At 39.4% G+C, this 14,230-nt stretch overlaps 1 protein-coding gene across 13 annotated transcripts in view; it reads left to right on the top strand.

Annotated features, from left to right (window-relative positions):
* The window catches only part of THRB (thyroid hormone receptor beta), a 370,782-nt gene that overhangs the window by 251,535 nt on the left and 105,017 nt on the right, over positions 1-14,230 (top strand). For 2 of the 13 annotated variants that reach the window (XM_036886129.2, XM_057491374.1), the window contains exon 1: positions 8,096-8,225. The exons of the other annotated variants lie outside the window; for them this stretch is intronic. The gene's annotated coding sequence lies outside the window, so the exon portion shown is untranslated. Of the gene's footprint in view, positions 1-8,095; positions 8,226-14,230 lie in introns of those variants that run through there. 13 annotated transcript variants of the gene reach the window in all.

A 14,230-nucleotide genomic window follows, 5' to 3' on the forward strand; every position in this document is an offset into this window, starting at 1 on the left:
GGGGTGGAGCCCGGCGATCTGTTTTAGCAAGCCCTCCAGGTGCTTGCCAATATTTGACAACCGCTCTTTTAGTTATAGGCAGCTTCATTGCTACATGTAAGTCAGAAACACGATGGGAGGGAAAAGCAGGCAACCTGCCATTTATAAGATCTGTTGAGCTTCTGCCCCAAGTATTCTGGCATGTTTAGCATCTCATGCTTATTTGTCAGAGTTTTCATATAGGAACTTAGTACTGGACCAACTTCTTGGCTACCTCTGGCATCCCTGTAATTCCCAGCAATAGTGTGACTTACTGTATCCCTCTTCTCAGATGATGCAAGGGCCATCTTCTCTTACTCTTTTGAGACTCCATCACAACCTGTAGTGGCTTAGGAAAGCACTACTGAATGATGGTCAAATCTTACCTGTTCCCAAGACCGGTTTAGATCCACCAAAAGCCTCACTGTGTGTTATTCCTTTATCCTTGACTCCCCAGCATTAGGCCAGGTGGCTTCCCTCAGCAGTGTGAGACTGAAAGGACAAAGCATGTGGCCATGGCTTCACAAAGAGTAAGGGTTGAAAAGAGATCACGTGAACCACATTTTTGAAATCCTCATGGACTCCCAAAACTGTCAGCCATGGTTCCCAAACTCTGTACCAAGGCACCCGGGAGATGCCACAGCAAACCCAGAGGAACGTAATGGAATGTCTTTAGCTCTTGAGGGAAACATGGCAACAAATGTGAGGAACTGTGCAAATATTACTATTAGGCTATTTGGACCTAAGTACTTAACAAATAGAAAGTTTAAGTATTTCTTTTGACCAGGGGTCACTGCAAAGAAATTAGTAGAACATAAAGGGTGTCATGAACTGACAAAACTGGGAATCTCTGTGTCCTAGAATCACTGACCCTAGAAGGAGGTATATTTTGACTGTACACTTTCTGGTCAGATTCATACATTTGAGCCTACATGTTTAAGGAAATATATGGTCAAAATTTAACTTAGATGTCAGTATAAAAAACTGTAAGAAAACTGTAACTAATGGACTCTTTTAAGGATTTCTTTTCTTTATTACCTTCCTATCTGGAGCTACCCATCCCAGCTTCCTGATTCAACCCTTAACAAGGTTCATGTGAGTTTTTTAAAAAAATAATAACCTACATTCTCATTTAATGTCCCAGCTTTTTTCTTCGTGACTTAAATATAGTGGATTAAGTCTTATGAATTTGAACTAATAATTGCTCTGGTGCTTTCCTAAAAATCACCCTTAAAACAGGTTGTTCAGAGACAAACCCCAGGCTGTGTGTACACTGTAGTATGCGCACAATACCTCACCAGAAGCCACTGAAGTTCGAGTAAGGTTAGCCCAAAGGACCTTCATCAGGCAGGGTCAAATAAGAACCTACCTAAAGGGAAAATGGACCCTGTAAACTTTATGAAGTGTGTTTCTGTAGGAACTTTGCAATGCAGTTCTCCACTGCCTCTCAGCATTTGGCACTTAAGTAGAAATAATTATAACTATATTTTCATCTTCAAGGAATTTTTAGAGGAAAAATAGTCTTCATAATACCACCTTAGGAGAGTATTCTTATTATCCTAAGGGTTACAAATTTGCAAGCTGCTCACTGCAGATCTCAGAGGCAGCAGAGCACATGCTCAGTGGAGGTAACACGTTCTCCCTGGATGTAGATGTCACCTCTGTGCAGTGGTCACCTAGTAGACCCCATTATGAAGCTACCAGGGCTGGGCAGAAGGAAATTTGTCACTGTTTGTCGCTGTTGTCTTTCCATCATCATTTCTGAAAAATCAGTAAGAATCCTTTGCTTCAGGATTAAAAATGGTGGCGTGAGAGGTGAGACAGAGGCTTTTTCCTAAAACCACATATAATACGAAAATATAATTAATACAACTAATCCTGAGAGAGCAGCAGGAAAGAGGACTGCGCCAGACTGCATACACCTGGAGAAAAGAGCAGACCTCATGGAACAGGGTAATGTACCAAAGCTGTGGCCTGGGGAGACCCAAGCCCTTCCCCCACCCCAGCTCACTGGTGGGTGGAAGAGAAACTGAGCAGGGAGGGAGTGGAGGCCTAGGACTGCTGAATACCTAACTCCGGAGATCTGCTCTGGGAGCACAAACCTACATTTCATGGTGCTTTCAGCATACTCTCATGACTATGGGGTTGGAAAGCTAAGACAGGCAGAACTCCTGGAGAGACTGAGATTCCAGCTGCTTGTGGAAAGCAGGGATCCATATCCAGCTGCTCTGGGACAAAAGCTTATACCTGTGTGCTGGGCCCACTGGTTCAGGCAGTGGAGACAGGCACAGCAGCCGGGAAGCAGAAAACAGCTCTTTCCTCCCCCTGGGCACCAATTCCACTCCCCTGCAACCCCTGACATTGCATCAGGGGCTGAGCAGCTCCAGAAAGTAGAGCTTCTGGACACTAGAGAGCGACATACACAAATATGAAACAAAGGAACCTGGTACAGAGTAAAATTAACATAACCCCTGAGAAAGATAACATGGACCTCATGACTCTTCCTGAAAGGGAATTCAAAATAAAAATCATTAACATGCTAATGGAGGTATGGAAAGATATTCAAGAACTCAGGAATGAATTACGGTCAGAGATCCAATCATTCAAGAGTACAATGTAGGGTATTAAAAGCAGATTGGATACGGTGGAGGAGACGATAAGTGAAATAGAAACTAGAGAAGAGGAATACAAAGAAGCTGAGGCACAGAGAGACAAAAGGATCTCTAAGAATGAAAGAATATTGAGAGAACTGTGTGACCAATCCAAACAGAACAATATTTGCATTATAGGGGTACCAGAAGAAGAAGAGAGAGAGAAAGGGATAGAAAGTGTCTTTGAGGAGGTAATTGCTGAAAACTTCACCAATCTGGGGAAGGAGATAGTCTCTCAGACCATGGAGCTCCACAGATCTCCCAACACAAGGGACCCAAGGAAGACAACACCAAGACATATAGTAATTAAATGCAAGGATCAAGGATAAGGACAGACTGTTAAAAGCAGCCAGAGAGAGAAATAAGATCACATACAAAGGAAAGCCCATCAGGCTAACATCAGACTTCTTAGCAGAAACCTTACAGGCCAGAAGGGAGTGGCATGATGCATTTAATGCCATGAAGCAGAAGGGCCTGCAACCAAATTACTTTATTTGGCAAGATTATCATTTATATTTGAAGAAGGGATTAAACAATTTCCAGATAAGCAAAAGCTGAGAGAATTTACCTCCCACAAACCATCTCTACTGTGTATTTTGGAGGGACTGCAATAGATGGAAGTGTTCCTAAGGTTTAATAGCTGTCACCAGAGGTAATAAAACCACAGTAAAGAAAGTAGAACAGCTAATTACTAAGCAAATTAAAAATTAAATTAACTATCCCCAAAGTCAATCAAGGGATAGACAAGGAGTATAGAATATGATACCTAATATATAAAGAATGGAGGAGGAAGAAAAAGGAGGAGAAAAAGAAAAGAACCTTTAGATTGTGTTTGTAATAGCATATTAAGTGAGTTAAGTTAGACTCTTAGATAGTAAGGAAGTTAACCTTGAACCTTTGGTAACCATGAATCTAAAGTCTGCAGTGGCAATAAATACATACCTATCAATAATCACCCTAAATGTAAATGGACGGAATGCACCAATTAAAAGAATACAGTCACTGAATAGATAAAAAAAACAAGACCCATCTGTATGCTGCCTACAAAAGACTCACTTTAAACCCAAAGACATAAACAGACTAAAAGTGAAGGGATGGAAAAAGATATTTCATGCAACTAATAGAGAGAAAAAAGCAGGAGTTGAAGTACTTATATCAGAAAAAATAGACTTCAAAACAAAGAAAGTCACAAGAGACAAAGACAGACATTACTTAATGATAAAGGGGTCAATCCAACAAGAATATATAACCATTATAAGTACCTATGCTCCCAGCACAGAAGCACCTACATATGTGAAACAAATACTAACAGAATTAAAGGAGGAAATAGAATGCAATGCATTCATTTTAGGAAACTTCAACACTCCACTCACTCTGAAGGACAGATCAACCAGACAGAAAATAAGTAAGGACACAGAGGCACTGAACAACACATTAGAACAGATGGACCTAACAGACATCTACACAACTCTGCACCCAAAAGCAGCAGAATACACATTCTTCTCAAGTACACATGGAACATTTTCAAGAATAGATCATACACTGGGCCACAAACAGAGCCTCAGTAAATTCAAAAAATTGAAATTGTACGAACCAACTTCTTAGATCACAAAGGTATGAAACTAGAAATAAATTATGCAAAGAAAATGAAAAATCCCACAAACACATGGAGGCTTCACAACATACTCCTAAATAACCAATGGATCAATGACCAAATGGAAACAGAGATCAATCAATATATGGAGACAAATGACAACAATTCAACACTGCAAAATCTGTGGAACGCAGCCAAGGCCGTGCTAAGAGGAAAGTTTATTGCAATACAGGCCTACCTTAGGAAAGAAGAACAGTCCCATATAAGCAGTCTAAACTCACAATTAAAGAAACTAGAAAAAGAAGAACAAACAAGACCCAAAGTCAACAGAAGGAGGGACATAATAAAGATTAGAGCAGAAATAAATAAAATCAAGAAGAATAAAACAATAGAAAGAATCAATGAAGGCAAGAGCTGGTTTTTCGAGAAAATAAACAAAATAGAAAAACCCCTAGCCAGACTTATCAAGAAAAAAAGAGAGTGTGTACACATAAACAGAATCAGAAATGAGAAAGGAAAAATCACTACAGACACCACAGAAATACAAAGAATTATTACAGAATACTATGAAAAATAATATGCTAACAAACTGGATAACCTAGAAGAAATGGACAACTTTCTAGAAAAATACAGCCTTCCAAGGCTGACCCAGTAAGAAACAGAAAATCTGAACAGACCAATAACCAGCAATGAAATTGAACTGGTAATCAAAAAACTACCTAAGAACAAAACCCCTGGACCAGATGGCTTCACCGCTGAATTTTATCAAACATTTAATGAAGACCTAATACCCATCCTCATTAAAGTTTTCACAATAGTAGAAGAGGGAATACTTCCAAACTCATTCTATGAGGCCAGCATCACTCTAATACCAAAACAAGGCAAAGACACCACAAAAAAGAAAAATTACAGACCAATATCCCTGATGAACATAGATGCAAAACTACTCAACAAAATATTAGCAAACCGAATTCAAAAATACATCAAAAAGATCATCCATCATGGTCAAGTAGGATTTATTCTAGGGATGCAAGGATGGTACAACATTTGACAATCCATCAACATCATCCACCACATCAACACAAAGAAGGACAAAAACTACATGATCGTCTCCATAGATGCTGAAAAAGCATTTGACAAAATTCAACATCCATTCATGATAAAAACTCTCAACAAAATGGGTATAGAGGGCAAGTACCTCAACATAATAAAGGCCATATATGACAAACCCACAGCCAACATCATACTTAACAGTGAGAAGCTGAAAGCTTTTACTTTAAGAATGGGAACAAGACAAGGATGCCCACTTTCCCCACTTCTATTCAACATAGTACTGGAGGTCCTAGCCACAGCAATGAGACAACACAAAGAAATAAAAGACATCCAGATTGGCAAGGAAGAAGTTAAACTGTCCCTGTTTGCAGATGACATGATATTGTACATAAAACCCCTAAAGAATTCCCTCCAAAACTACTGGATCTAATATCTGAATTCAGCAAAGTTGCAGGATACAAAATTAATACACAGAAATCTGTGGCATTCCTATACACTAACAATGAACTAGCAGACAGAGAAATCAGGAAAACAATTCTATTCACAGTTACATCAAAAAGAATAAAATACCTAGGAATCAACCTAACCAAGGAAGTGAAAGACCTATACTCTGAAAACTTTAAGACACTCTTAAGAGAAATTAAAGAAGATACAAATAAATGGAAACTCATCCCATGCTCATGGATAGGAAGAATTAATATTGTCAAAATGGCCATCCTGCCGAAAGCAATCTACAGATTCAATGCAATTCCTATCAAAATACCAACAGCATTCTTCAATGAACTAGAGAAAATCATCTAAAATTAATATAGAACCCCAAAAGACCTTGAATAGCCAAAGCAATTCTGAGAAGAAAGAATAAAACTGGGGGCATTACACTCCCCAACTTCAAGCTCTACTACGAAGCCACAGTAATTAAGACAATTTGGTACTGGCACAAGAACAGACCCATAGACCAACAGAACAGACTAGAGGGCCCTGATATAAACTCAACCATATATGATCAATTAATACATGATAAAGGAACCATGGATATACAATGGGGAAATGACAGCCTCTTCAACAACTGGTGTTGGCAAAACTGGACAGCTACATGCAAGAGAATGAAACTGGATTATTGTTTAACCCCATACACAAAAGTAAACTTGAAATGGATTAGAGACTTGAATAGAAGTCAAGAAACCATAAAACTCTTAGAATACAACATAGGCAAAAATCTCTTGAATATAAGCATGAAAAACTTTTTCCTGAATGCAGTTCCTCGGGCAAGGGAAACAAAATAAAAAATGAACAAATGGGACTACACCATTGCTAAAAAGCTTCTGTATAGCAAGGGACACCATCAGCAGAACAAAAGGGCATCCTACAGTATGAGCGAATATATTTGTAAATGACATATCCAACAAGGGTTTAACATCCAAAATATATAAAGAACTCACATGCCTCAACACCCAAGAAGCAAATAACCCAGTTAAAAAATGGGCAGAGTATATGAACAGACACTTCTCCAACGAAGAAATTCAGATGACCAACAGACACATGAAAAGATGCTCCACATCACTAATCATCAGGGAAATGCAAATCAAAACCACAATGAGATATCACCTCACACCAGTAAGGATGGCCAGCATTGAAAAGACTAAGAACCACAAATGCTGGCAAAGATGTGGAGAAAGGGGAACCCTCCTACACTGCTGGTGAGAATGTAAGCTGGTTCAGCCATTGTGGAAAGCAATATGGAGGTTCCTCAAAAAACTAAAAATAGAAATACTATTTGACCCAGGAATCCCACTCCTTGGAATTCACCCAAAGAATTCAACTTCCCAGATTCAAAGGGAATACTTCCAAACTCATTCTATGAGGCCAAGCACTTTTTTATCACAGCACTTTTTACAATGACCAAGATAAGGAAGGAACCTAAGTGTCCATCAGTAGATGAATGAATAAAGAAGAAGTGGTACATATATACAATGGAATACTATTCAGTCATAAGAAAGAAGCAAATCCTATCATTTGCAACAACATGGATGGAGCTGGAGGATATTATGCTCAGTGAAATAAGCCAGGCAGAGAAAGACAAATGCCAAATGATTTCCCTCATTTGTGGAGTATAACAATGAAGCAAAACTGAAGAAACAAAATAGCAGCAGACTCAGAGACTCCAAGAATGAACTAGTGGTTATCAAAGGGGAGGGGTGGCGGAGGACGGGTGGGGAAAGAGGGAGAAGGGGATTGAGGGGTATTATGTTTAGTACACATGGTGTGGGGGATCACGGGGAGAACAGTGTAGCACAGAGAAGGGACATAGTGCATCTGTGGCATCTTGCTGCACTGATGGACACTGACTGCATTGGGGTATGGGTGGGGACTTGATAATATGAGTAAATGTAGTAACCACCTTGTTTTTTCATGTGAAACCTTCATAAGAGTGTACATCAATCATACCTTAATAAAAAATAATAATAATAATCCTTTACTTCAGTCTTAATGTTTTATTTTTACATTCTCGTTTGTTGTTTTCAAGCTCATGTGTCTTGGTGAGTCATCTCACTATGATTATATATTCAGGCATCTGGTGGTTCTGCCTGGTCCCCTCATTCTTCAGGAGTACTTTAATTCCCTTGACATGATGGATGCATTTCCAGGTCTTCACACACACACACACACACACACACACACACACACACCCCTCTCACACTTCGTTTCTTTTGGGCGGGGAAGCTACCCTGCTGACCACCAGGTGTCAGTAGAGTCGGTTTTAACCGCTTGCTTCACCATCAGGGCAACTGCAGAATGTGTTTCTCCTGCTGGGCCAGACGTTTCCTCAAACCAACCATCTGCTTCCTCTTAAGAAACGAGCTTCCATTCCTTAGAAGCATTCAGAGATGATAGTCCACCTGTGGAGAAAGGTAGCATCAAGGAAAACGCGCTGTGATCACAGCAGGCAGTTAAGCTGAACCTTTCAGAGCTGACCCCAAAATGTTTACCGGCTGCTGCTTCTTGACTTTTCTGTCTCTACATTATGTGGCTAGAAATTGTCCCAGGCTTCATTCTGTGTGACTACATGAAGTATAGCAGATGGTTATAGATCCACAGGGGTCTTTTGGTTTCTTTTAAAGCCTCTGACCCCAAAAGCCCTGGGCCTAGCACATGAGGGAGGAGTAGGAAGACCACACGCTCTTTCCCTGCCATGGTGAGAAAGAAGGGGAAAGAGAAGGGAGGAGGAGACGGGGTACAATGACTTGGCATGGTTAAAATGAGGCATAGAAATGAGCCCCAGAATGAGGTTGCTGAATTTGAATTAAAAGGAGTGGATGAGGGGGAAGCAAAGGCTAATCACTTTACCATGAACACAAAAACATCAGCCACAGCAAATTCAGCTCAATATCAGTCACAGATCCCTGGTTGTAATATCTCACTCCCAGAAGGAAAAACACATACAGGGTCTGCCGAAAATTTGAAATGAGAATCAGTAGTCATTGGCCCTTGGCTCCCACATGTCCTGGAGGGGAATTCCCACCCTGCCTTCTGCTCCATGACGTGCTCCGCTAGGACTCACACCTGGACCACAGCACAGGGCAGAGCCGCAACTATTTTTCTCTATCTTTATTAACTAACTCAGAGTCTGTGTTCCTCTTTAACCAGTTCCATCTTCAATCTAACTACCCTGGCTTTTTAAGTGCTTTTCCTCTTACTGATTTTTTTTTTTTTGAGAGGGCATCTCTCATATTTATTGATCAAATGGTTGTTAACAACAATAGAATTCTGTACAGGGGAGTCAATGCTCAATGCACAATCATTAATCCACCCCAAGCCTAATTCTCATCAGTCTCCAATATTCTGAAGCATAACGAGCAAGTTCTTACATGGTGAAAAAATTCTTACATAGTGAATAAGTTCTTACATGGTGAAAGGGCAGTCATCACAGAAACTTTCGGTTTTGATCACGCATTATGAACTATAAACAATCAGGTCAAATATGAAGATTCGTTTGATTTTTATACTTGATTTATATGTGGATCCCACATTTCTCCCTTTATTATTATTGTTATTATTTTTAATAAAATGCTGAAGTGGTAGGTAGATGTAAGGTAAAGGTAGAAAGCATAGTTTAGTGTTGTAAGAGAGCAAATGTAGATGATCAGGTGTGTGCCTGTAGACTATGTGTTAATCCAAGCTAGACACGGGCAATAAAACATCCACGGATGCAGATTTCTCTCAAAACAGTGGGGGAGAGGTTCTAAGCCTCACCTCTGTTGATCCCAAATTTCTCACCTGATGGCCCCCCTGCGACTGTGCCTGTCTTAGGTTGTTCCTCCCTTGAGGAATCTTACCCGTCTCTGGCTAACCAGTCATCTTCCGGGGCCATACAGGGAAATGTAAAGTTGGTAAGTGAGAGAGAAGCCATATTATTTGAAAAGGTTAGCTTTTTACTTCTTTGCAGATTTATGCCCTGTGGCTTCTATGCCCAGCATTTGTCTTGAGGTATCTTTACCACTTGGAGGAATTATGATACTCGGTAAATTCGATATGAGGCACGAATTCTATTTAAGGGTTGTAATTAGGAAGGAAGAAGAAAAGCTATAGAGGTAGCAGATGGAAGAAAACATGGGAAGATTGATTATTTCTTTGACATATCTTCTTGTAGAGTAACTTAAGCATGTATAGGTTTTAAACTACTAATTAAATTGTGCACACTCATTAACATAATAGGAGTACAGTTACATAACCAAAGCAGACCTATAATTACCAGCCATCTCCAGTGAAACCAAGAAAACCAGTTAGGCACCTTAGGCATTTGTGAAAATTTGTCTATGATATGATGGATATTGTCCAACTGTACCTGAACAGTCTGAGAGAAATCAGACAAAACAGCCCATTCCTGGGAACTGTTCACATCCCATATGTTCTTTTAACAGTAGATAGTCTGTAGTTGTAAGATTTTGGAGCGCTACAACTTGCACTTCTCCTAATTCTTGGTTGAGTTCCAACAATGTAGATCCAGTCAAATCTGTTGTTTTACTGTATGCACAGGCCAGCTTAGATATATCTTTCTTCATTCAATGGCAAGTCCAGGAACCAGTGGGAAGAATGCAGCTACAACTGCAGCATCACCTGGATCTTTGTTGAGGTTTTTTGATGATCATCTTCTGGTATGACTCTTACAGAGAGAGCTGATGTTGGAAGTTCTTCTTCATATCGTATCTTAGTTCATTTTCTGTGTAGCCAAATTAGGCTTTGATCCTCTGTATAAATACAAACAGACCCTTTGCCCACACTTTGATCTGCCCTTTATATTATATCATTGTGTAGAACTCATTGGCGGTCACCACACAGGAACTGCCTTTTTTTTTTTTTAAGAGAAAAGAATATTATCAGAAAAGTGTACCTCCATAGCCGATCATTTGACACCCTTTAAGTGATCAAAGTTAAGGATATTTAAAGCATGCATTAATCGTTGATTTACAGTTAGTTTTATCCTATCATGGAGTAATCCCCCTTTCTTTCTTTTTTTTTGTTTTTTCTGTTATCTTTAATCTACACTTACAAGAAGAATATTATGTTTACTAGGCTCTCCCGTATACCAGGTCCCCGCTATAAACCCCTTTACAGTCACTGTCCATCAGCATAGCTAAATGCTGTAGAATCACTACTTGTCTTCTCTGTGTTGTACAGCCCTCCCCTTTCTCCCACCCCCCCATGCATGCTGATCTTAATACCCCCCTTCTTCCTCCCCCCCTTATCCCTCCCTACCCACCCATCCTCCCCTGTCCCTTTCCCTTTGGTACCTGTTAGTCCATTCTTGGGTTCTTTGATTCCGCTGCTGTTTTGTTCCTTCAGTTTTTCCTTTGTTCTTATAATCCACAGATGAGTAAAATCATTTGGTATTTCTCTTTCTCCGCTTGGCTTATTTCACTGAGCATAATACCCTCCAGCTCCATCCACGTTGCTGCAAATGGTAGGATTTGCCCTTTTCTTATGGCTGAGTAATATTCCATTGTGTATATGTACCACATCTTCTTTATCTATTCATCTACTGATGGACATTTAGGTAGCTCCCAATTCTTGGCTATTGTAAATAGTGCTGCGATAAATATAGGGGTGCATCTGTCTTTCTCAAACTTGATTGCTGCGTTCGTAGGGTAAATTCCTAGAAGTGGAATTCCTGGGTCAAATGGTAAGTCTGTTTTGAGCATTTTGATGAACCTCCATACTGCTTTCCACAATGGTTGAACTAGTTTACATTCCCACCAGCAGTGTAGGAGAGTACCCCTTTCTCCACAGCCTCGCCAACATTTGTTGTTTGTCTTTTGGATGGCAGCCATCCTTACTGGTGTGAGGTGATACCTCATTGTAGTTTTAATTTGCATTTCTCTGATAATTAGTGATGTGGAGCATCTTTTCATGTGTCTGTTGGCCATCTGTATTTCTTTTTTGGAGAACTGTCTGTTCAGTTCCTCTGCCCATTTTTAAGTTGGATTATTTGATTTTTGTTTGTTGATGTGTGTGAGCTCTTTATATATTTTGGACGTCAAGCCTTTATCGGATCTGTCATTTTCAAATATATTCTCCCATACTGTATGGTTCCTTTTTGTTCTATTGATGGTGTCTTTTGCTGCACAGAAGCTGTTCAGCTTAATATAATCCCACTTGTTCATTTTTGCTGTTGTTTTCTTTGCCCGGGGAGATATGTTCAAGAAGAGGTCACTCATATTTATGTGTAAGAGGTTTTTGCCTATGTTTTCTTCCAAGAGTTTAATGGTTTCATGGCTTACATTCAGGTCTTTGATCCATTTCGAATTTACTTTTGTATATGGGGTTAGACAATGGTCCAGTTTCATTCTCCTCCATGTAGCTGTCCAGTTTTGCCAGCACCACCTGTTGAAGAGACTGTCATTTCGCCATTGTATGTCCATGGCTCCTTTATCAAATATTAATTGACCATATATGTTTGGGTTAATGTCTGGAGTCTCTAGTCTGTTCCACTGGTCTGTGGCTCTGTTCTTGTGCCAGTACCAAATTGTCTTGATTACTATGGCTTTATAGTAGAGCTTGAAATTGGGGAGTGAGATCCCCCCTACTTTATTCTTCTTTCTCAGGATTGCTTTGGCTATTCAGGGTCTTTGGTTTTCCATATGAATTTTTGAACTATTTGTTCCAGTTCATTGAAGAATGTTGCTGGTAATTTGATAGGGATTGCATCAAATCTGTATATTGCTTTGGGCAGGATGGCCATTTTGACGATATGAATTCTTCCTAGCCACGAGCATGGGATGAGTTTCCATTTGTTAGTGTCCCCTTTAATTTCTCTTAAGAGAGACTTGTAGTTTTCAGAGTATAGGTCATTCACTTCTTTGGTTAGATTTATTCCTAGGTATTTTATTCTTTTTGATGCAATTGTGAATGGAATTTTTTTCCTGATTTCTCTTTCTATTGGTTCATTGTTAGTGTATAGGAAAGCTACAGATTTCTGTGTGTTAATTTTGTATCCTGCAACTTTCCTGTATTCCGATATCAGTTCTAGTAGTTTTGGGGTGCAGTCTTTAGGGTTTTTTATGTACAATATCATGTCATCTGCAAATAGTACAGCTTAACTTCTTCTTTACCAATCTGGATTCTTTGTATTTCTTTGTTTTGTCTGATTGCTGTGGCTAGGACCTCCAGTACTATGTTAAATAGCAGTGGGGAGAGTGGGCATCCCTGTCTAGTTCCCAATCTCAGAGGAAAAGCTTTCAGCTTCTCGCTGTTCAGTATAATGTTGGCTGTGGGTTTATGATATATGGCCTTTATTATGTTGAGGTACTTGCCCTCTATTCCCATTTTGCTGAGGGTTTTTATCATCAATGGATGTTGAACTTTGTCAAATGCTTTTTCAGCATCTATGGAGATGATCATGTGGTTTTTGTCTTTCTTTTTGTTGATGTGGTGGATGATGTTGATGTATTTTTGAATGTTGTACCATCCTTGCATCCCTGGAATGAATCCCACTTGGTCATGGTGTATGATCCTTTTGATATACTTTTGAATTCGGTTTGCTAATATTTTATTAAGTATTTTTGCATCTACATTCATCAGGGATATTGGTCTGTAATTTTCTTTTTTGGCGGGGTCTTTGCCTGGTTTTGGTATTATGTTGATGTTGGCTTCATAGAATGAGTTTGGGAGTATTCCCTCCTCTTCTATTTTTTGGAAAACTTTCAGGAGAATGGGTATTATGTCTTCTCTGTGTGTCTGATAAAATCCGAGGTAAATCCGTCTGGCCTGGGTGTTTTGTTCTTGGGTAGTTTTTTGATTACCGTTTCAATTTCTTTGCTCGTAATTGGTTTGTTTAACTTTTGTGTTTCTTCCTTGGTCAGTCTTGGAAGGTTGTATTTTTCTAGGAAGTTGTCCATTTCTTCTAGGTTTTCCAGCTTATTGGCATATAGGTTTTCGTAGTAGTGTTTAATAATTCTTTGTATTTCTGTGGAGTCTGTCGTGATTTTTCCATTCTCATTTCTGATTCTGTTGATTTGTGTTGATTCTCTTTTTCTCTTAATAAGTTTGGCTAGAGGCTTATCTATTTTGTTTATTTTCTCAAAGAACCAGCTCTTGGTTTCATTGATTTTTGCTATTGTTTTATTCTTCTCAATTTTGTTTATTTCTTCGCTTATCTTTATTATGTCCCTCCTTCTGCTGACTTTAGGCCTCATTTGTTCTTCTTTTCCAATTTCAATAATTGTGATGTTAGACTATTCATTTGGGATTGTTCTTGCTTCTTCAAGTGTGCCCGGATCGCTATATACTTTCCTCTTAAGACTGCTTTCGCTGCGTCCCACAGAAGTTGGGGCTTTGTGTTATTGTTGTCATTTGTTCCTATATATTCCTTGATCTCTATTTTAATTTGTTCATTGATCCATTGATTATGTAGGAGCAT

The sequence above is a fragment of the Manis pentadactyla genome, chromosome 14, assembly GCF_030020395.1.
Source record: "Manis pentadactyla isolate mManPen7 chromosome 14, mManPen7.hap1, whole genome shotgun sequence".
NCBI lineage: Eukaryota > Metazoa > Chordata > Mammalia > Pholidota > Manidae > Manis > Manis pentadactyla.